At 34.8% G+C, this 21,925-nt stretch overlaps 1 protein-coding gene and 1 pseudogene across 5 annotated transcripts in view; both read left to right on the top strand.

The window, feature by feature from the left end:
- GRM1 (glutamate metabotropic receptor 1) overlaps window positions 1-21,925 on the top strand; it is a 424,684-nt gene that overhangs the window by 145,028 nt on the left and 257,731 nt on the right. The gene's annotated exons all lie outside the window — the stretch shown is intronic.
- On the top strand, window positions 9,615-13,941 carry LOC116549168 (annotated as a pseudogene).

Raw genomic sequence — 21,925 nt, 5'->3', positions numbered from 1 at the left:
CAGAGCCAAGTAGTGAGACTATCCCATCCTTAGAATTAGCCTTCCCTTGAGGTGGCTGAATCCCTCTCTTTATGGGGGATGGATTCTATCCTAAATGCTGTTTTGTCACTCATGTCAATGCACATGTGGTGGACTTGGTTCCCTCATTTCAGTAGACATGTCCAGAATGGCACCAGTTTAACATCAAGCAGCAACTTCTAGCTATATTAGTAATGCTGTCAAATATGTCTCCTTCCCTTTCTAAGGGATTTTATCTACCAAATGTTGAACTTTTTTTGAAATCAGAAGCCATTGTTTTGTTTCTTTCATAACACATGGTATGATTCTGGCTACTGCCAGAGTCACAAGAGGACATTGTGTAGGTGGTCATGAACTTCTTTTCATACAGGTGAAGATCATAAATCATGGTATAGATAGCAGCAGGAGAGATTTGGTTAAAAAAATTAGAACTTTTTAAATGAAGGCTTATACCCTGATCTCCATGTCTCTTGTTTTCTCTCACACTTCACATGCAATATGTCTGGAACTCTTCTTGGCGCTACCATAAACACATATTCAGACGTGGACAGGTTGTCACCACTTCCTCTGCTACCATCCTGGTCCAAGCCACCACCATCTTTCACTTGGCTTGTTGTGATAACATCATAATTGGACCTCTTGGCCATCTAGTCTTAATGTAGAAGGCAAAATGATCTTCTAAAAAATTAAGTCAAGTAATGTCCCTCTTTACCTTACATGCCTAATGCCTTAAAATGACCCCTGTTTCTTTCATAACAAAGTCATTACAAAGGCCTTCAAAGCTCCATATTTGATCACTTAGAATGAGTTGCTTAGAATGGAATAATAAACTATACTGATAGAAAAATAGACTTTTAAAAAAAGTTCTCATAGAGAATAAAAATATTATATATTTAATAAATGTGGGGTAATGAAAAAACAAAACAAAACAAACATGGGCTAAGAGTTCTAGCTATGCCATGAAGCAATTATGTTATCTTCTTTACTTGTAGCTTTTTGTCTTGGAGCCTATTTTTTAAAATAAAAATAAAATGTTTGGCTCCAGGTTATCTTTACACCTTTTTCTAGTACTAGAATTTATAATATATTAAGACAATATGACTAATCTAAGATCAATAGGGATGTATTTACAGATTTGTTTGTCTAATATTATTTATGAATTTAGACTGCTCAATTTTCTCACTAGTCACTTTGTTAAAACCAGAATTTATAGAATAAGTTGGTCAATATTAGGTTAAATCTGTGGATATGTAATATAGTCAGCAGACCCAGGGGAGAATCAAACCTTTGACTCTGAACAAATTGGCACAGTATTCTCACCAAGCAAATTAACTAATCACAATCAAGTTAATCATGGTGCAAAAGAATCATTTCTTCTAGGCTCTATGAAATAGCTTTAAGATGCTTCTCAGAATTATGCTCACTATATTTATAATAATAATTGTAATAATGATGGTGATGCTGATGATGCACCTGCATCTGATAATATCTGTTTAGGACTTACTATATACAGGCAATGTTCTAAGAACTTTGTGCATAACTCTTTTAATTGTCACAACAATGCGATAAGATAGGTACTAATATTATTCTACTCTTGATATATCTTGTCAAAATGTGCTGCAGTGCCAGAGCTCGGATTTGAACTTAGGCATTACAACTTGAGAATCTGTGCTACTAATTAGTAAGTGTGTGGGGTGATGGAAAAACAAAACAAAATGTGAGGTAAGAGTTCTAGTTTTACTGTGATTGTTTTTTTTTTTTTTTCTCCAGTCTTTCTAAGATTCAATTCATGTAGATTGTTTTAAGAGATATTGGCATTAATCTTAGTTTTCTTTTAATTTTCTCTCTCTTTCAGAGATTTATTTCATTGTTTAGAGTCACCTTCTTTAGGAAAATTAGCTGAAGTATCTCCCAGGAGAAAATTATTTTATGCTTTGAGTTAGTCTTTATTTCTTTGCATTCTTTTATTTCCCTCCTAGTTTTAAATATTTTCTATGATAATTCATTAAAGGATAATTCATTTAACCTTTTTTCCAGCTCATTTATTTATCTTAACATGAGATTCTACAATATCATTCTCTTTGCACACCAAGCTTTATCTATAGAACATATTTATATAGAAGCCAACTTGGAATAGGTGGTATTTCTCTAAAATCCTAAGGTATAATTATTAAAATACTAATAGTTAACTGATAGATCTGTTCTAACTATTAAATTGTTTTCTTTATCTGAAGAAAGTAAAACAGAATAATTTATGCATATGAGCACAAAACAATAGCTACCATTTATTGAGGGTTTATAGGTACTAGGCTATTAATATATGTTGTCTTCAGTTCCAACAACAACCCTGAAAGCTTGACTTAAAAATCAGAAAAGTTCAATAATTACTCCAAATTCCTAAGCTTAATAAGTGGTAGAGTCAATATTCAAACTTACTAATATACAATATTATCATATACATATGCAGATATTGAATTATAACCTCCTCAGCTGTAGAAACCAGGTTTTATACAGTTGTTTATTTTCCTTCATGCCTGGCATAGTGTATTGGCATCATAACTTTTAAATAACTACGTCAAAAAGCTTGGGAGGTCATAGAGAGAGCAGCGAGCCATATTGTGTGACCCCTGGTTTCCTTTTGATAGTCTAGAATCAATAAATTTTACCTGGTTTGGTAAGGGTTGATGATCTTCAGTCAGCCTGTATCTCCACAATTCGTCTGTAAAACTGGAACAAAAACCCACTTGGGTTATTGTATTTGCCTAATCACAAAATGCCTGCTTGCCTGCTGAATCATCACTGGGTCTCAGTAGCAGGCCCCTTGTGATTACCTTACCTCCCCTAAAGACACACTATTCTTTCAGGGTGAGTGAGAGCCTCCTGGCCTTACTCCTTTTCCTAGTGTTGGTATTATCCAGAACCTCCACCCTGGTTTCCTCATCTGCGGAAGCCTTTGCTATAAGTTCACATGGTGTCTTGTTAGGAGTCTCTGATTAGACATACTAGGTGTACCATATTTATTTACATATTTGCCATCCCTTTTTATTGGATTATGACTATATCTTTTTTTTTTAACAGTTCTTACATTTCAAATGCTTGTTCCTTGCTGTTTTATCTATTGTTTCTCCCAACTCTGTGATCTTCTTACTCATTAGGCCAACTTTCTATCACTTGTCACTGCAGAGAAATACCACCCCCTGCCCTTTAGCAAAAACTTGATCCAAGAAAATGTTAATCCCATGCTTTTTTAGTTGAAACATAACAAACATGTTAAACACACATTTAAAAAGTGGTTGAAATGGAGCAATTGCTTTATTTGGAAAGAAGACTGTGGTTTCATTTTAAAGCAAATGGAATACTTGGTTTTTACTCTGTACCTTTTGGGGTCTTTTTCTTTCACAACACGTATTTGGAAAAATGACCTCTATAGCCTTGAAATATAAGATTATATACCATGGTGTTATGTTTCATATGTGTTTTGAAAGTAAATATTTATTTTAGATTTCATCTTTCCATCATGAAAAAAGTGAAAAAAATCTAAAGTTTGCAACCTTTAGGAAAAATTGCAAAGGTTTTATTTTAAAGAGAATGTGGACTTCCATGGAAGTGTAACATCTCCAAAAATGGATTATAATCAGAAGGCCAGCAAGGCCGAAAAGCATTTTCTGATGCTTAATAGTCATGACTTACAGCTGTATGACTTGGCCTTTTCTCAGCTCCCAAGGGCAGGAAATGATTACAAACCTGCAGACAAGCTATACCTTTCTTAAAACACTCCTGCTCTACAGGCAGATTAATGAGAGCTTTGTGGAAAATTACACTTTTAGAAAAAGACTGAGAAATGTGTGCTAAGGTAGGAGAAGGAATTTTGTTTGGAATATACTGAAGAATAAACATTATTTGTGAGATATCAACAGGTATTGTGAGTATAGATCTCTCACACAGAATTGCTCAGGATTTCCATAATAACTGAGGTGGCTGATTTACATTAAAGTTGGTAATTATGAACCTTTCCTTTATTCTAACACCAATAGTGTCATGTTTCAGACACTGGACATCTAAAACATGAAAGATTGCACTTTCATGGCCTTTACCTGCCTTCAGGGTATTAAAATACCAAGGAAAAGGGTTTCTGGTGCTGTCTGCATCTGTATGGCACTACTCAATTTGAATGAATGGAAAAGGATGTTATTATGATTCAGCTCATTTTGTCTCTGATGCTGATCAGAGATAACGTGAAATTATTCTTAATATGTTCTTGTAGCACCTGTGACAGTTCTTACCTGGGTGCAAATCAGAATCAGCAAATACACTTAAAAATAGATTCCTTGATCTCACCTTAGACCATCAATACAATTTCTTGGTCAGGACTTTGGATCTTCTTTTTTTTGACCTCTGATGAGTTAGCTTTCAGAACTACTATCTAATGATGCCTAGATCAGGGCTTTGCACTCATATGGCATTTACTATGAATGAACTGCTTATAGGGCATATTTGAAAGGGAAGACAAAATGAATGTTTAATTCTATTGCCTGCGATTCTACCATTTCAGCTCTGTTTTCTCATTTCTTGAAATTTACTTGCCTTTAAGATTTTTGTCTTAAACTACAGGAACACTTGATATTAGTAAATAGTAGTAGGAGTAGTAAAAATCTATTTGCAATTCTGTTTATTTCCCGTGTTTGTGTCTTCTCTTGCTGCCCAAATTGGCTTGTTGACCTGCCCTCTGAACACATAGTCATGTTCCAGTTTTCTGACTAGTCAAAATGCAGAGTAGTACTGACCTTGAAACATAATTCAAGGTCAGTCTTAGCCATCTCTGTGTTGCCTGGGGCCTACCAATGAACTACTGTGTCTTGCTAATTACCAGAATGGGAACTGATGACTGAGTTGTTCCTGAAGTTAGATCCCCTCCATAGCCACTTACCTGTCTATATCATAAATCTGGGGAGGTTTTGGTGGCTCAAGCCTGTAATCCCAGCACTTTGGGAGGCCGAGGCGGGTGGATCACGAGGTCAAGAGATCGAGACCATCCTGGTCAACATGGTGAAACCCCGTCTCTACTAAAACTACAAAAAATTAGCTGGGCATGGTGGCGCGTGCCTGTAATCCCAGCTACTCAGGAGGCTGAGGCAGGAGAATTGCCTGAACCCAGGAGGCGGAGGTTGCGGTGAGCCAAGATCGCGCCATTGCACTCCAGCCTGGGTAACAAGAGCGAAACTCCGTCTCAAAAAAAAAAAAAAAAAAAAAGTTTAACTTTGGGCTCCACCTTCTTTCTAGTTTAATATGCTGGGAAAGGGACTTAGGAATTTATATGTGCTCTTCAAACCAGCTTTATTGAAATTCACCAATCTTACATGTTTATTTGATGAATTTTGATAACTCTATACAGTGACATAAGCACCAAAACTATCATGCTTTGCCATAAGGAACAAGTAAATTATGATATGGGACACTTGCACAATGTTTCTTAGTGCCCCTTAGTCCCCTTTTGTAGTCTCTTCTTGCAACCACTGGAATTATGCTGGCTTTTTCTAGAATTTCATATAGAAGGAATCATACAGAATGTAGTCTCTTGTGTCTGATTGGCAAAATACTTTTGAGATTCCCTCATGCTGTTGGGCATATTACTAATTCCCTCTTTATTGTTGAGTAGTATTCCATGACATAGATATATCTCAACTTGCTTATCCATTAACCTATTGATAGACATTTGGATTGTTTCTAATTTGTAATTATTTTGACTAATACTGCAGTGAACATTCTTGTACAAGTCTTTGTGTGGACATGTATTTTCAATTCTCTTTAGGAACTATCTACAGGTGAGATTATGGGTCATAAGTATATGTTTAACCTTCTATGTTACTGTTTAAGAAATTGACTATTTTCCAAAGTGGCTGTACAATTTTGCAGTTCCACCAGCAATGTATGAGAGTTCTAATTCCTCCACATTTCACCAAAATAGTATTGTCAGTCTTTTTACTTTTAGCTATTCCAGTGGGTGTATCGTGGCATCTCTTTGTGGTTTTAATTTGCATTTTCCTAATGACTAATGATGTTGAATACTTTAATGTACTTATCTGACATTTTAATATCTTTTTTTGGTGAAATATCTTACACATCCATGTCCACTTGGATTTCAGGTTATTTATCTTGTCATTATGGAGTTGTAAAAGTTATTTATAACTTCTGGACACAGTGATTTGCCATATATGTGTATAATAAACATTTCCTCTCAATATGTATCTGACATTTTAATTCTGTTGAATGTCTTTGGAAGATGAAATGTTTTGAATTTTAACAGTGCAATTATCAGTTTCTTCTTTTATGGTTTATGATCTTTGTGGTCTATCAAAAATATTTTACCACCTCCAAGGTCACAAACATTTTTCTAAAAGTTTTATAACTTTTGCCCTCCTATTAGATATATGGCTCATTTGGACTTAATTTTTGTGTATGTTGTGACATGGGGTGAATGTTCTTTTTTATAAGAATATCCAGTCATTTGAGAACCTTTCACTGAAGGAAAGATTATTTCTTCATTAAATTAACTTGTTATTTCGTTGAAAACAATGTAATATATGTGTTTGGGTATTCTTATTTTAGATTAAATTTTTAGCATTCCATTTTATCTCTAGTTTTGACTTACTAGCTATAACAATTATGAATAGTCAATCTAGGGTTTCAAATATACTTCTTTATGTTGGTATTGTCTGCCTCCCAAGAATATTATACATCACATATAAGAAGTTTACAGTGGTATATTTCTATTTCTCCCTCCTGACCTTTGATACTATTGTTATCATATATTTTAATTCTATATCTATTATTAAACGCAAAATACATTGTTATTTTTACTTAAGTGGTGAATTATCTTGCAAGAAATAAAAAATGAGAACAATTAGCTTCTATATTTACCAATATAATAACTATTTATGACCTTCTTTATTCCTCTGTATTGATCCATATTTTCTTCTGGATTATTTTCTTTCTGCTTAAAGAATATCCTTTAATATCACTGATGTACTGAGACAGATTTTCTTCTACATTTTTTGCCTGCAAATGTTTTAATTTTGTCTTAGTTTAAAAAAATTCCTGATATAGAATTCTACATTGATAGTTGACTTTTGCTCTCAATTCTCTAGAGCTATTACTTAATTATAATTTGACTTGCATAATTTCTGGCGAGAAATCTGCTGTATTTCTTCTTACCTTTGTTTCTCTAATATGTATTATTGCTGAATGCTCTTAAGCATGTTTCCTTATCACTAGTATTGAGTCATTTTATTATGAAAAGACTTGATGCAGTTTTTTTTTCCCGTTTATTTTTTGCATTTTAGGTTTTGGGGTACATGTGAAGAACATGCAAGATTGTTGCATAGGTACACACGTGGCAGTGTGATTTGCTGCCTTCCTTCCCATCACCTACATCTGGCATCTCTCCCCTTGCTATCTCTCCCCAGCTCCCCACCCCCCACCATCCCTCCCCTATTTCCCCCCAACTGACCCCAGTGTGTAGTGCTCCCCTCCCTGTGTCCATGTGTTCTCATTGTTCAACACCCGCCTATGAGTGAGAACATGCGGTGTTTGATCTTCTGCTCTTGTGTCAGTTTGCTGAGAATGATGGTTTCCAGGTTCATCCATGTCCCTACAAAGGATACAAACTCATCATTTTTGATGGCTGCATAATATTCCATGGTGTATTTGTGCCACATTTTGCCTGTCCAGTCTATCATCGATGGGCATTTTGGTTGGTTCCACGTCTTTGCTATTGTAAACAGTGCTGCAATGAACATTCGTGTGCACATGTCCTTATAGTAGAACGACTTATAATCCTTTGGATATATACCCAGTAATGGGATTGCTGGGTCAAATGGAGATGCAGTTTTTTAAATATTTGTGGGAATTGGGGCTTATTGAAAGTTTTTGATAAGTGTGATCAAAGTTAGAAAAATGGCCATTATTTCTTCAAGTATTATTTCTGTCTTTGCTCTTATATTCTTTGTAGCTGAGATTCCATTTATATGTGTTTGATAATTTTATACAGAGAATTTACCTATTTATTTTCCACTTTTTTCTCTTTTTCATTTTCAGCAGTTTCTATTGCTATGACTGAGTACATTGATCTTTTCTTTTGCAACATCTAATCTGTTAATCTCATCATGTACTTTTAAAATTTCAGATACTATTTTTTTCATCCCTAGAAGTTATACTTGGGTATTTTGTTTACTTTCTGTTTCTTTTCTTGATGTGGTCATTTTTCTGGGATATACAAGAACATATTTAGAGTAGTTGTTTTAATGTCCTGCTGTGTCTTGCCAGGCAGGCTTTCTACTGCAGTTTATGGGGTATGAGCTATTCTCAATATTGTATAAGTTCCAGGATTTGTTTGTTCTATGTTTTCCAGTGAGTCTTTCTCCAGCATTAGATATTTTCTTCTCAGATATATGCATACCAGAACTTGGCTGAAAACTGGAGGGAATCCCTCCATAGACTTATTTTTCAATGCACTTTTCTCATTTACAGTGCTCTGACCCTGTAAGTCTACCTGCTTCAACCTTCCCAAACTCTGATCCCTGTTTTCTTATTCTTTGCTGAATTTCCTCCTCCCTGCTCTGCAGCATAGAGACTACCACCAGACAGGAATATGGGCAGTTTGGTTCATCTCTTCGATTTTAGTTTTCTGCAGAATGATAATCCTATGTTGACATTTATACAGTGTCTGATAACAGTTGGTTTATATATTTTATTTGGTGTTTTAGTTGTTGAAGGCAGGAGGACACCATTTCACATTCCTATTAGCAATGTATGATGTTTCCACATATTAACCAAGGCTTGTTATTGTGCTTCGCAATGTAGCTATTTTAGTGGGCATAAAGTGATACCGCATGTGGTTTTGATTTGCCTTTCTCTAATGTTTATCTGAAAATATCTTTATTTCACCTTTAATTTTGAAATATAGTCTTGCTGGATATAATATTCTTGGCTAATAGCTTTTTTTTCCCCTTCTCTAGCATGTTGAATATGTCATTTAACTGTCTTCTGGCCTCTATTGTTTCTCATAAGGGATTACTTCTGTATCTTATTGGGGTTTTCTTTTTATGTAATCAGTGGGTTTTCAATATTTTTCTCTTTATTCCAAATGTAACCATTTTTACTATGCTGAACCTTAATCTTTTTGTGTTTATCTTACTTGGAGTTCATTCTTGCATATGTAGATAAAAGTTTTTCAGCAAATTCGGATAGTTTTCAACCATTATTTATTTAAATATTTTTACTTCTCCTTTATGTTCTTCCACTTTTTCTGGTACTCTGTTTATATGTAAGTTGATACACTCACTTAAAGATATCTCACATTTCTCTGAGGCTCCATTCATTTTTGTTATTATTCTATTTTGTCTCTTTTCTCTGGGTTTTATAATCCTTTTGATTCACTTAGTATTTCTTCTGCCAGTTCAAACCTACAGTTGAGCCCTTCTAGTGGACTGTTCATTTTATCTTTTCAACTTCAGAATTAATTTTGGTTCTTGTTTTTAAATAACTTCTGCCTTTTAATTGATAGTCCCTATTTGATTAGACACTGTCATTATATCATTTTTCACTTCTTTAAGCATAGTTTCCTTAGTTCTTTGAATATATTTATAATAGATACATTTAAGACTTTATTATAGCTGACATCTGGTCCATCTCACAGGCAGTTTTTGTTGCCTGCTTTTTTTTTCCATGTATGTGAGTCACACTATTTTTTTTTAAATATCTCATGCTTTTTGTTATAAACTGGAAATTTTTGGTAATATATTGTAACAATTTTGGATACTAATTCTATTCTCTGGGGCTTGATTTTGTTGTTTATATATACTTTTTATCTTGGGTAGACTATTTTACTGAAGTCTATGTTTTGCAGTGTGAAATAACTTGGAAATTTTTTTTGAATTTATGCTATGTACTAGGAGCATTTTATATGTGAGAAAACCACGGCTCAAAGAGGTTTGATGACTTATCCAAAGCCACTCACCTAGTCACTACAAGCAAAGATCTTCAAAAAAATGTCTAGCTCAAGAGTACTCTGCTGTGTAATAGGGTACAGTGATGAAGGTTGCAGAAGAGTGTATTCATTTTCTATTTTCTACTATAACAAATTACCAAAAGTTTAATGAGTTAAAAATACAAAATTTTGATATTAAGTTCTGGGCCCTCACGTGCCAAAAGCCACCTGGTGTGGCAACTGCACATTGCTCTGCATCCTACGGTGTGGATCCTCTGCATGTGTCTCTGGGAGATGAACTCACTGAAATGGCTGTGTCCAGTCAAGGACACTTTGAGGGAAAATTTGAGGCACTGGATCTTGCAGAATTTACTCAAAATCAGTCATGGGAGAATAAGCTGTTTGGACAGGAACCTGGACCTTTGGTCAAAAAGTATCCTGTGGCAACCCAGCTGTTAATTGGAAGTGTCACTGGATGGTACATGGGTTTCATATTCCAAAACGTTGGAAAATTGGCTGCAGCAGCTCTGTGGGGGTCATTTTTTTTCTCCTTAAGCTTGCAAGACATACTGGGTACATCAAAGATGACTGGCAACAAGCAGAGGAGGATGTGAGAAAGCCAAAGAACAGCTGAAGATCCATAAGACCAATCAGATACCTACTGAGGTCAAGAGCAAAGCTGAGGAGGTGATGTCATTTGTGAAGAAGAAAGTTCTAATGACTGGGGGATTTTTCAGAGGTCTTGTGCTTGTCATCATAAGGAGGATGACCTCATTTCTCTTGTTCTTGTTTTTTTCCCAGCCAGCAGCCTCTATATTCCATCATAGAGTATAGAATCCTGCCTCCTCTTTTCCCATGCCTTCCTCCCAGCTGTGGCAAATCCAAATGGCTTCTATAAGAACCTGTTAGTATGAGTTAATATGGTCCTTCCTGGAGCTTGATGGTGACAGAAGAGACTAATAGTTGTTAGTTCTTCCAGTGACTATTAAAGTTTGTTTTTCTCAGAAAAAACAAACAAAAAAACTTGGGATGCCACAAGTTTGAAATGAGTGTTCCTGGGCTAAAATTAAGAGATTGGCATGTCTTTTCTACATGCCTTGGATTATAGAAATCTACATTCCTTGGATCACAGCCTTCTTTCTCCATTTTCAGGCCAGTAGCATTGGACTGAGTCTTCCTCACATTGCCTTCTCTCTTCTGATTCCCTCTGCTGCTGTTAATGGCCCTTGTATTTACATTAGGCACACCTGGATAACTCAGGACATTCTCCCTAATTTCAGACCAGGTGAATGGAAGCCTTTGTTTCATCTATCACCTTAATTTATCTTTACCATGTAGCCTAATGTATTCACTAGTTCCAGAGATTTGGGCATAGACATCGTTGGCTGGCTATTGAGTGGAAGGTCAAAGAGAGTTCAGGGGTTAGTTTGTGGAAAAAGCAGGATCTAGGAAATATTTGGTAGAGGAATGCGGGAGCCTTAAGAGACTGGTACATTGAGGGAATAACTTGGTAGAGAGTAAGAATCTTAAAGCTACATGAGGTGAGTGATAGCCAAGAAAGGTCTTATCACAGTGATACTCAAGGTGGGGTTGTGGTGAGGGCACTGTGTTTCCACAAGGTAACATATGAGTCTTAGAGGGTAGGTTAATGGGTTTGAAATTAAAACAGTATTTTTATAGTCCTAGAATTTGTTTTTGTCACATTTAATGTTATTTGCATTTAAAACATTGAAAATTGTATAACACTGTATACTTTTCATGGAAAGAGATAGGCTTTGGAAGAGTAGAGAAACACTAACTGATAAGTTGATCAAGGAGATAAGATCATAATTAAATACATAGGGCTGGAGTTTGAAAAGAATGGTGACACTTCTTCCTCTGACCCAAGACAGTGAGCGAATGACTGGGTAAAAGTTTGGATGCACTTTGGTAATAAACTGATTCAGAAGAAGGTGTCCTGCAGTATGAAAGTTCTTTGACTAGAAAACTCTTGATTCTTGCAATCCTATCATATCCCATCTCTGTTTGTGGATAAACTAATTTTGATGAATAGTAAAATAATTAAGAGCCACTGCTTTAAACATTCTAGACAGTAAAGATAAATAACTTCTCTCATTGATAGATAATTCCAGGGTTTTATCTAAATTCTGTGGAATGGTTGAAAATTGCACAGAATAATTTTTTTTTTCCTGAAGTTCTTACCCAGAGTTGTAGTTCCAGTTATGTCTACGTCAGGTATGTTCACATATTTGGGAGAATACAGATCCTTACTTGTTATCTGCCATCTTATGTCTTAGAGATAAGATATTTCTATACATTTTTAAGACAACATTGAAAGTTGAAAAAAGTCATGTTCTGAAAATTCAGTTTTAGAAATTTTTATACTTTTTTTTCTAGTATTAAATTTTCCCTGCACAGGTATATTCCCTAGGAATTGCCATAGGCATTTTTTTCCAAAACATAGACACAACTTCAGGGATTTGTGAAACACTGCATGATAATGACTGGATATGACCTTATCGGCTTCTAGATTTAGCATTCATTTTTAATAGAGAAATATAAATATTATTTTTTCCTCCTTGCTCATCAAACATAGCACATTATATAGTTATTAAATTTGACTCTAGCCCATGCCTGTGGGGATTGTAAACCTAGATAAGTGCAAAGGAGATGGAATTGCAAAAATTGTGTCAGTAAAGAGGTATACTATGTGTACTTTGCTAGTATGTTTTGCCAAAGTAGAATATTGAAAATTATTAAATAAGTATACTGATTTTGGTCACTATATACTATTGGAAAATTTTACATTGATTGTTATGTAATCAATTAAGCTTATAATTTCCGAAAGATAAACAAAAGCTTATTAGCTATGTTTTGGGTTATTAGATTAGGAATGTTTACATTTGTATCCCCAAGGCTTTGTGCCTTGAATTTTCTTTAAAGAGAGGAAAGTCTTGGCTGAGGCTGACTTTCTGTAAAGAAAGACTTGTGAAATGCAAATGGTTTTCATCCATCCAAAATCTCATTACTTCAAGGCTCCATTTGGGGAAAATCTGCTTCCAAACTCGTTACTCTGCTGTTGCCATGGCTCAGATTCTTGCTGGTTATTTGTTGCAGCTATCAGTTTCTTGCCACGTGGGTCTCTGTGTGGGGCCAGCTCAGGTGAAATCTGGCTTCCCTGAGGTGGATGGGTGGGGGGCAGGTGGAGAAAGAGAGATCAAGAGAGAGAATGGAGGAAGTCATAGTCTTTTTGTAACTAACTGTGAAGTGATATCCTGTTACATTTTTCATATTCTATTCATTAGAAGTAAGTCAGTAGTTCCAGCAATTCAATGGGAGGGGATTGCACAAGGGAATGAACACCAGGAGGCAGGATCATCTCAGAGTCTACGTATTATGCTGGTAGAAACAGATCCACAGTATTTGCATTTGGAAATCACTTTTTCTGATTAAATATGTTTGGCTGTTAGTCATTTTATAGTTTTGCTTTTGAAGCTACTATACTAATGAGGTTAAAGCAGAAATCAGAATACAAATTTTGCAGTGACACCATTGGAAGACCTACGTTTCCTATGCTAGTATTATCACTTGAGTTTTCTGAGATTTGTAATAGATACTTGTTACAACCTCTATTTTCTCTATGTGTCATCTATTGCAAAAGCTTCAGGTAAAGCCTCTTACCAGTTGTCTGGACATGTCTATATAGATGGTGTTTCTTTGCTGGGTTTATTGTATTTCCCATGGGACTTTAAGGAACAGTATATGAAAAACAGGAGCATTTTACTTTATAGAAGTCGGTTTGACTGTCTAGTTTTTCCTTCAAAATGGTAAATAGTAAAAATAAAATAATACAATATACGTACATACAAATGTAAAACCCATCTTATAAATCCAAAATATCCTCTTCTGGGTCATTGGAAGTTTTTCCTTTTAAAATCACAAACACACTGGAGTCTGTTGGGGGGAAATGGGGGAGGGACGGGGGGGTGGGGAGGTGGGGAGAGATAGCATGGGGAGAAATGCCAGATATAGGTCAAGGGGAGGAAGGCAGCAAATCACACTGCTATGTGTGTACCTATGCAACAATCTTGCATGTTCTTCACATGTACCCCAAAACCTAAAATGCAATTAAAAAAAATCACAAACTGGAGTTTTCAAGTCTTCATGCACAATTTGTGTGGTATGGAAACAAAAGATGTATATGCCATAGCTTCGTAGCCAGATGAGAAAGGCCTGCCAACTTCCCTATAGATGATAAGGTGTAGGCTTCATTAGGTTATAAAAATATATCGATTGTATTTCACAGAGCTTACAATAATACTTGGGTTGTCTAAACCTATATGTTAGAATAGGCATTGTGGTTTTGGGGAAACCTCTAACCCTCTTTCCTCACTTTAAAAGAGAGATAAAAATTCACTAAATATAGTACCTATCTCCTAAATTATTCTGAAGATTATATAATAAAATATAAGCATGATAAGAGCACGGTTTTGTTTAGCTAGCTTTTGAATCCCTAGCACTCTTTCCTCAGTGCTTTAGGCTTCATAGATACTTAATTCATACTTAATGTCAAATAATGTGTCCAGTTCAGTACCTGATACACAATGAATTCTCAATAAATGCTGACAGTTGTGATTATTCAACAGTAAAATAGATTTCTCTAGGTGTCAGCAAGGATCTTTTTACTGCCAATAGTCAAGCAGAAGTTTTGAAACACCTACTAGGAAATAGAAGGGATTAATAAATTAGGAAATTTATTGATGTGCTCAATTTTAAGTTATGATGTATTGCAACTGCTGTTTTAAAATTGATGGGTCAACAGTCTTGCCTCTTTTTGAGGATTAATATGAATAGCTGTAATGTGAATGTCTCCCCATGGGCTTCTCTGGTCAATTGAGGCGAGAAAATTAGTAATAAAGATTCAGAGGTCTTAACATACTAAAATTTTGGTTTAATTCACTTGGCTCTATCTCCTGTGAAATCAACAGCTCAAAAAATATTTGAAAGGAAAAAAGAAGTCTGTAAATTTTCCCTCAAGACAAATTAAATATTGTAGATTTTCTAAGCAGCAATGAAGTTGTACTATTCTATACCAAAATAATTAGTTGATTAAATAAGTTCTTAGAACATGATTAAATCTTTTAACTAGGTTATTTCTATAAATAACCAATAAATTACATCAGATAATTACTCATAGAATAGTTTTTAACTAGCATTCATAATACAAATACCTGAATTCTAACTCCAGATTCCCCATTCATTATTAAGAGAACTTGAGTAAGTTACTTAACCTTTCTGTAAAATGATACCAATATTAACATCTACCATATTGAGGCTATTACAACCTTTATGAAGAAAATGGAATTTAAATGTTTAACAGAATTCTCCTTCATGCCATTATACCAATATATGTTAGCTACACATTTTAACCTTATATTACAAAATAGACACAATCTGAGCTTTCTTTTCTTCTTTAAGCATTAAGTATTTGGTTTCAAGTTTGTATGTCATTTTCCTAACAGAGGACCAGGACAGAAAGCAGCAAAGTAAAGTAAGTGAGCCCTCTGTCTGACCTCTAGACCATTGTTTCAATATATGATTTCCTAATCCCAACCTAGGGGAATAACAAGAACTGACATGTATTCCCAGAGTAAGTTCCTCTGAGAACTCACAGCAGGCTAGAGTAGAATAGAATAGAATAGAATAGAATAGAATAGAATAGAATAGAATAGGCTGACTTAAAAATTTTAGATTACCTTCATTCTCCTTTGCTAGACGTGTTCTGAAAATAGTTTGTACAAGTTAAGTTTCACCTCTGTCCTCTAAAATATTATTAAAGGTGTGGTTCTTTTAATTTGGCTCTCTTTTTTATATAGCTTAATATATATTTTTTTATACTATTAATGTTCTTAAATTCCCGGCATTCAGGAATTTTAGCTTTTATTCAGCTTTTATACCACACTAAAAATCTGATATTCACATATTTTCAACTTTTGAAGCTGGATGGCTTATGAGTAATGTTTTGAAAAAATGAATTGCATTCCTTTCACAGTTATCATTATTTAAATGGCATCTCTGGCTGCATTGAATTTTTTCTTTTGCTGTTGCTCTCATTAAATGCGTTTTTGCAATTTGAGTTTGACTATTTCTTGTCTCTGCCTTGAAAAAGGCATTTTAGAATTGTAGCCAAGAAAAATGCCTATGAAAGATAACAATTTCATAGTCATATCAGCACTTTCTCAACATAGGTCTGCAGAGATTGTTTTTTTAACAGGACTGCAGAACTCTTTATTCTGCATATTAATTTAATAAATTTTACTTTTTAGAACAGTTTTACCATTCTTAGAACAGTTTTATGGAAAAATCGCTAAGATAGTACAAGAAAGTTTCCCTATACCCAGCGCTTAATTTCTTCTAGTTTAGTAGCATATTTTATTAGTAGAGAATATTTGTTATAATAATGACTCAATATTGATACCATATCATAACAAAAGTCAATGTTTTATGCAGATCTTAGTTTTTACTTAATGTCCATTATCTGTTTCAGAATATCACATTCTCTTTAGTTGTCATGTCTCCTTAGCCTCCTTTTGGGTGTCACAGTTTCTCACACTTTCCTTGCTTTGAAGACCTCAACAGTTTTGAGAAGTACTGGTCTGGTCGTTTGTAGAATGTCTCTTATCTGGGACTTGCCATATGTTTTTCTCATTAGTAGACTGATGTTATGGATTTGGGGGAGTAAGACCACAGAGGTAAAGTGTCATTTTCATCATATTATATAGATTGAGTATCCCTTACCCAAAATGCTTTGGGATTTTGGATATCTTTTTGATTTGGAAATATTTTTCTAAACACAATGAAATATCCTAGGGGATGGGACCCAAGTCTAAACATGGAAATTAATTTATGCTTTATGTACACCTTATACATGTAGCCTGAAGTTAATTTCATACAATATTTTAAATAATTTTGTGCATGAAACAAAGTTTGTGTACATTGAACTATAAGAAAACCAAGGTGTCACTATCTCATGTCTTCTGTGCTCAACAAGTTTTAGGTTTTGGAGCATTTTGGATTTTGGATTAGGGATGCTCAACTTGTATTAACATGACTTATCACTGCTGATGTTGACATTGGCCATATGCTTTTTGTGTGTTTTTTTTTTTTTTTTTTCTAAGTTTCTCATTTGGAAGCCATTATTTGGGTACCAAATGTCTATTTAGATATATTCATTTTGGGGACTGTCTTCCCCAGACCAACTTTCCCACTGTTTCATTACATACAACACTCACTGGCTGGCACTGCTAATGTGAAGCTGGGTTAGGAACAGCCCTGTGATTTAATTCAAAGCCATTAATCTACCCACAAAAAGGCCTCTAATCTGGGCTGGTAGTATAAGAATGGGGATTGATTTTAATGCATTGGAAGAGAGTCCTGTGAGAAATAGACAGTGGTCAGAACCCAGACATATGGGCTTTTCATCCTGGAAGTAATCCATTTTCAGATAGAAAATAGAGTACCAGACTATAAAACACTGGAGAATCTCAAATATGCAAATCGGGAGATCAGGGTGTATTGAAGAAAATAAAATCAGCACTTTCATGTGCTCATGTGTTCTTAGGACTAACACTGACTAGTGCAATCCAGACATAAAACAGCAAAATTCATTTCAGATCCCACTGCTTAAAATGCCATGCCTCCAATGGACAAAAAAAGTTTGGCAGAGCTTGCAGAGAGATGATCTTATCATCCCAGCTAAGCCTTTGGAGAAGGAATGGGTGAGTATCTGTGTAGGGTCAATTGATTGAACATTTTGTTCATTCATTTATATGAGAGGAAATTAAAGGACAGCCTGCCTGTTGCTTAGATTGTAGCATCAGTAGCATGCCCAGAATTAGAACTCAGAACCCTTATTTTTTGTTGTTGTTCTTTATTCCTTCATCTTTTAAGAGTTTGAAAACCTGTTCTTATCCCAGCTAATTGGGAGGCTGACGCAGGAGGATTGCTTGGGCCCAGGAGTTAGAGACCAGCCTGGGCAACATGGGATATTTTGTCTCCACAAAAAGATGTAAGAAAAACATTAGCTGGAGTATGGTGAAGTACAACTGTGGCCCGGCTGCTAGGGTGGCTGAGGTGGGAAATTCACTGGAGCCCAGGAGGCCAAGACTGCAGTGAGCTGTGATTATGCCATTCCACTCTAGCCTGGCTAACAGAGCAAAACCCCACCACACACACACACACACACACACACACACACACACACACGCGCGCACACACACACACACACAACTCTTCTTAAAAGGTTATCTGTATTTTTCTATCATTTCTTGAATTTAAGTATATTTTATGCAGATATTAACTTTTTAAATATTATAGACCAAATCATATAAGAGATTTGCCGGATTTTGTTGCTGCTTATGTTAGGTACCAGATTTTCCAATTAAGCACAGTTTGTTTTCACTGACAACATAAAGTAAAACTAAGATTTGGTTTATTTCTATTGATTATGCAAGAGGAAAACTTATCTTAACTGATTTTTATATAATGAGGTTATACTGAGAGGATTATCTCTTTCAAAAGCAGAAGAACAGTTTTTTTCATCTTTACACACAAAGCAAGTTAGAGCCTTGGAGGGATAAATGTGAAATATATATTGTGTAGAGTGATAATTGGTGAAATTCCTTCCTACTTATTTTATTTAAGAAAGAACTAAATTTTTCTTTTCTTTCTGTCATATAAGTTTTGCTACCTTGATCATTTTTCTTTTTTCTTTTTTAAATTCAACAGGACTATAACAACCAAATGTCATGAACTTAAATTTTATTAAAATTGGTTCTCTTCATAGGACTTTCATTAGCTTCTCATGATTTATTCTTTCCAGCCCACAGCTTGGTTTTTCCTTTAACAAACTGTTCTTTAGGTTTAAAATGATCTAATAAAATAGTGCTTCTCTAATATGTGACTTTAAGCAAAGTTGACTCTTGAATAAGAACTCACTTTCAGTAAATATTTTTCAAAGAGGACCTCTCTGATTAGTTCTAGGTATAACGGCAGGAGATATAATCTTAGTATAACTAGAAATAACCTCAATGTGATAACACACTTAAAATCCATAGGATTATGAAATGTATAATTATAAAAGAAATTCTGCTGAGGAGCCTTTGTGCCAAAGAAAGGAAGATACTATTTTCACTGCCCATCAACTGAGGATAATTGGCAATAACACACCTCAGGTACATAAATAGATGTGTAGTGCCCATGGATAACATGCATTTCAGCAAGAGATTGCTGTGAATACAGAATGAACTTACAAAGAGGCTAGGAAACTTGAAATATTCACACATAACTTGCCACCTCTTAAAATAAAACAAACCACAACAAAAATCCACAAATTCTCCAAAGAATAATGGTGAGAAATGAAGTGTTTGAGGCACTGAATAATGAAGTCTTTACGATAAATTCAGTTCACTAAATAAAATATGTCTTATGCCACCATCCTAGGATGTGAACATATTCAAGATTAGGAAGAAAACTCAAAATAACTTTCAATTTTCAAGTGAGAAAAGAACATTTCAAAAAGAAGATCTAGAGCCTTAACTCCTTATTGTATCGAATATAAGTTCACTCTGCCACAATTACTGTTGTATTCTGAATATACCTACAGCCCTTGATATATAATAGTCACTTAATATATTTTGTTGAATAACTTCAGAAGGAAAATATTCATAAAGAACCGAAATATGGTATAATGTTTGAAATTTATCTGTTAATTCAAAATATTATTATAATTCAAGCTGTCAATTTCTCCTTCTTTACGATAACTAGCAAGTAGGGTACTTTTGTCTTTTTGTCGTTTGACAGTGTATTAAATACTAAATAGCTGAGTCTAATACCAGGTAAGAAAGAAAGGTGAGTATTTATGGGATCTGAGTGATTGACAATGAAAATCAATTTATAATCATTTTCAATAAGTTATTAATTAAAAGCAGGACAAAAACAATATAGTTAATAGGAGCATACAAAAGGTTATTCTTGGAACACACACCAATGGAATTTTAGGGATATAAAATAAGAGATCATTAAAAAGGAAAAGCAATTGATAAAGGGTAGTAATTTTATTAATAAAAAAAGTTGTGAAAGATTATGTCAAGGATTTCCAGAGCTTACCTAAGAAGTTCTTATCTTACTGAAAGTAAAGGAAATGAATTGGGCATAACATGAAAATTATTGGTCTATTTTGTTAACCTTTTCATCCATATCTCATTTACTTAGAATATAGCTTAAAATTATTTGTAGTGAACTGTAAGCTTTTACAATACAGGATCTGCAAACAGATTTATTTCATTAATACGCAGGAAAGACAAGAAGCTTGATTAGTAGATTGTTCTTTCCTCTAGCAAATTGTTTCTCTTTGAAATACATTGTCTGGAGTTATTTTTAGTAGAATTTCCAAATGACAGGTGGATGAAACTTTTTCTTTTTTGAATTTGTCTTGATTGCAAGAAATTAGCTAATTTCTTCCCTCAGTTCCCCCCAAGTCAGTTACAGCTGTACATGCAGTGTTATCTGAATTGGAAATATACTTCAAAAATCATTCATTTGCATGTCTTTAGGAGAACAGACAAAATTCTAATGACAATAATTACTTGCCCTTTCCTGATGCTCTTTAAACAAAACTCTTTGCAAATTGTACATAAATTTGCCTTAAAATGTTAGATTACCAGCTTGAACCTGGGAGGCGGAGTTTGCAGTGAGCCGAGATTGCGCCACTGCACTCCAGCCTGGGCAACAGAGCAAGACTGTCTCAAAAAAAAAAAAAAAAAAAAAAAAAAGTTAGATTACCCATATATGGTACATTCTCAGAAAGACTTCCTAGGTTGGATAAATGAAGTACTTTCTCTATCATTGCAGATTTAACTATAAGTTATTGCTTTTTTTCTGGGGCAGAATTAGATGCAGTAGTTTACAACATGAAACAAAACATACATCCTGGGGTTAAGTCAGCAAAACATTTCACTCATGTTTTCTTTGAATAGAGACACTAACCAAAGATCAAATATCCTAGACAAATTGGATATTAATATCTTCTCATAAAATTGGTAACAGAAATGCCTGCTTTGTCATATGAATTAGGGTATGAGTTTAGTTACTACATTAGAAATGAAACTAACACATAACAATCTGGAGGCAGGCAGTTAAGGGCTGGTAGAACAGCCCTACCTCATGAGGTCTTCTAGAGATTCAGATTCCTTCACGTTTGTCGTTCCATCATCCTCTCTGGTGTTCTCATCTGCAGGATTCAAGACGGCTTACCACATCGTCTATGGTCTAGTCACTGGAAAGAGAAAGAGACAACTGGAGACCCCCTTTCTTTAAAAGGACATAAAAGTTCTACATATTCATCATTTCTCTTCCCGTTGACAAGAACTTTGTTATAACAATGCCATATTTAGCTCCATGAGAGATTGAAGAGTTAATTCTTTCTTTTGGTTAGCCATGTGCCCAACTAGGAACTCTTATTATGTAAGAATAGGAGAATGCATTTTGAAAGATAACTATCATTTTCTGTTCCACTTCCCAGCTCTTAATTGCGGTGAGTGTCAAATAAAGTAATGGAAGGAGAGGAGGTATGAATATTAACTGATAACACAGTAAAATAAAAACAGTAGTTATTAGTCGTGAAATCAGCTGCTAGGACCTGGGTGGGAGCACAGCTCTGAATTTTAGTTTCTATCTATAAAAAGATGGCCTGAATAGATGATTTCTATGTTCCTTTTCCATGCCTTGTATTATGATCTTAAAGTTCTTTGTGTCTTTCTTAAGTAACTCTGTGATTCTCTTCTAGAACTGTTGTGTCTAGGCTGATTGCTTGGATTTATCTTGTCTGATTCTATTACGTTTCTCTCCAACATCAGTTCCCCC

The sequence above is a fragment of the Sapajus apella genome, unplaced genomic scaffold (genome assembly GCF_009761245.1).
Source record: "Sapajus apella isolate SASKATOON/1434 unplaced genomic scaffold, GSC_monkey_1.0 scaffold6, whole genome shotgun sequence".
Lineage (NCBI taxonomy): Eukaryota > Metazoa > Chordata > Mammalia > Primates > Cebidae > Sapajus > Sapajus apella.
Note: the sequence above shows the minus strand (reverse complement) of the source record. Positions and strands in the feature narration are given on the sequence as shown.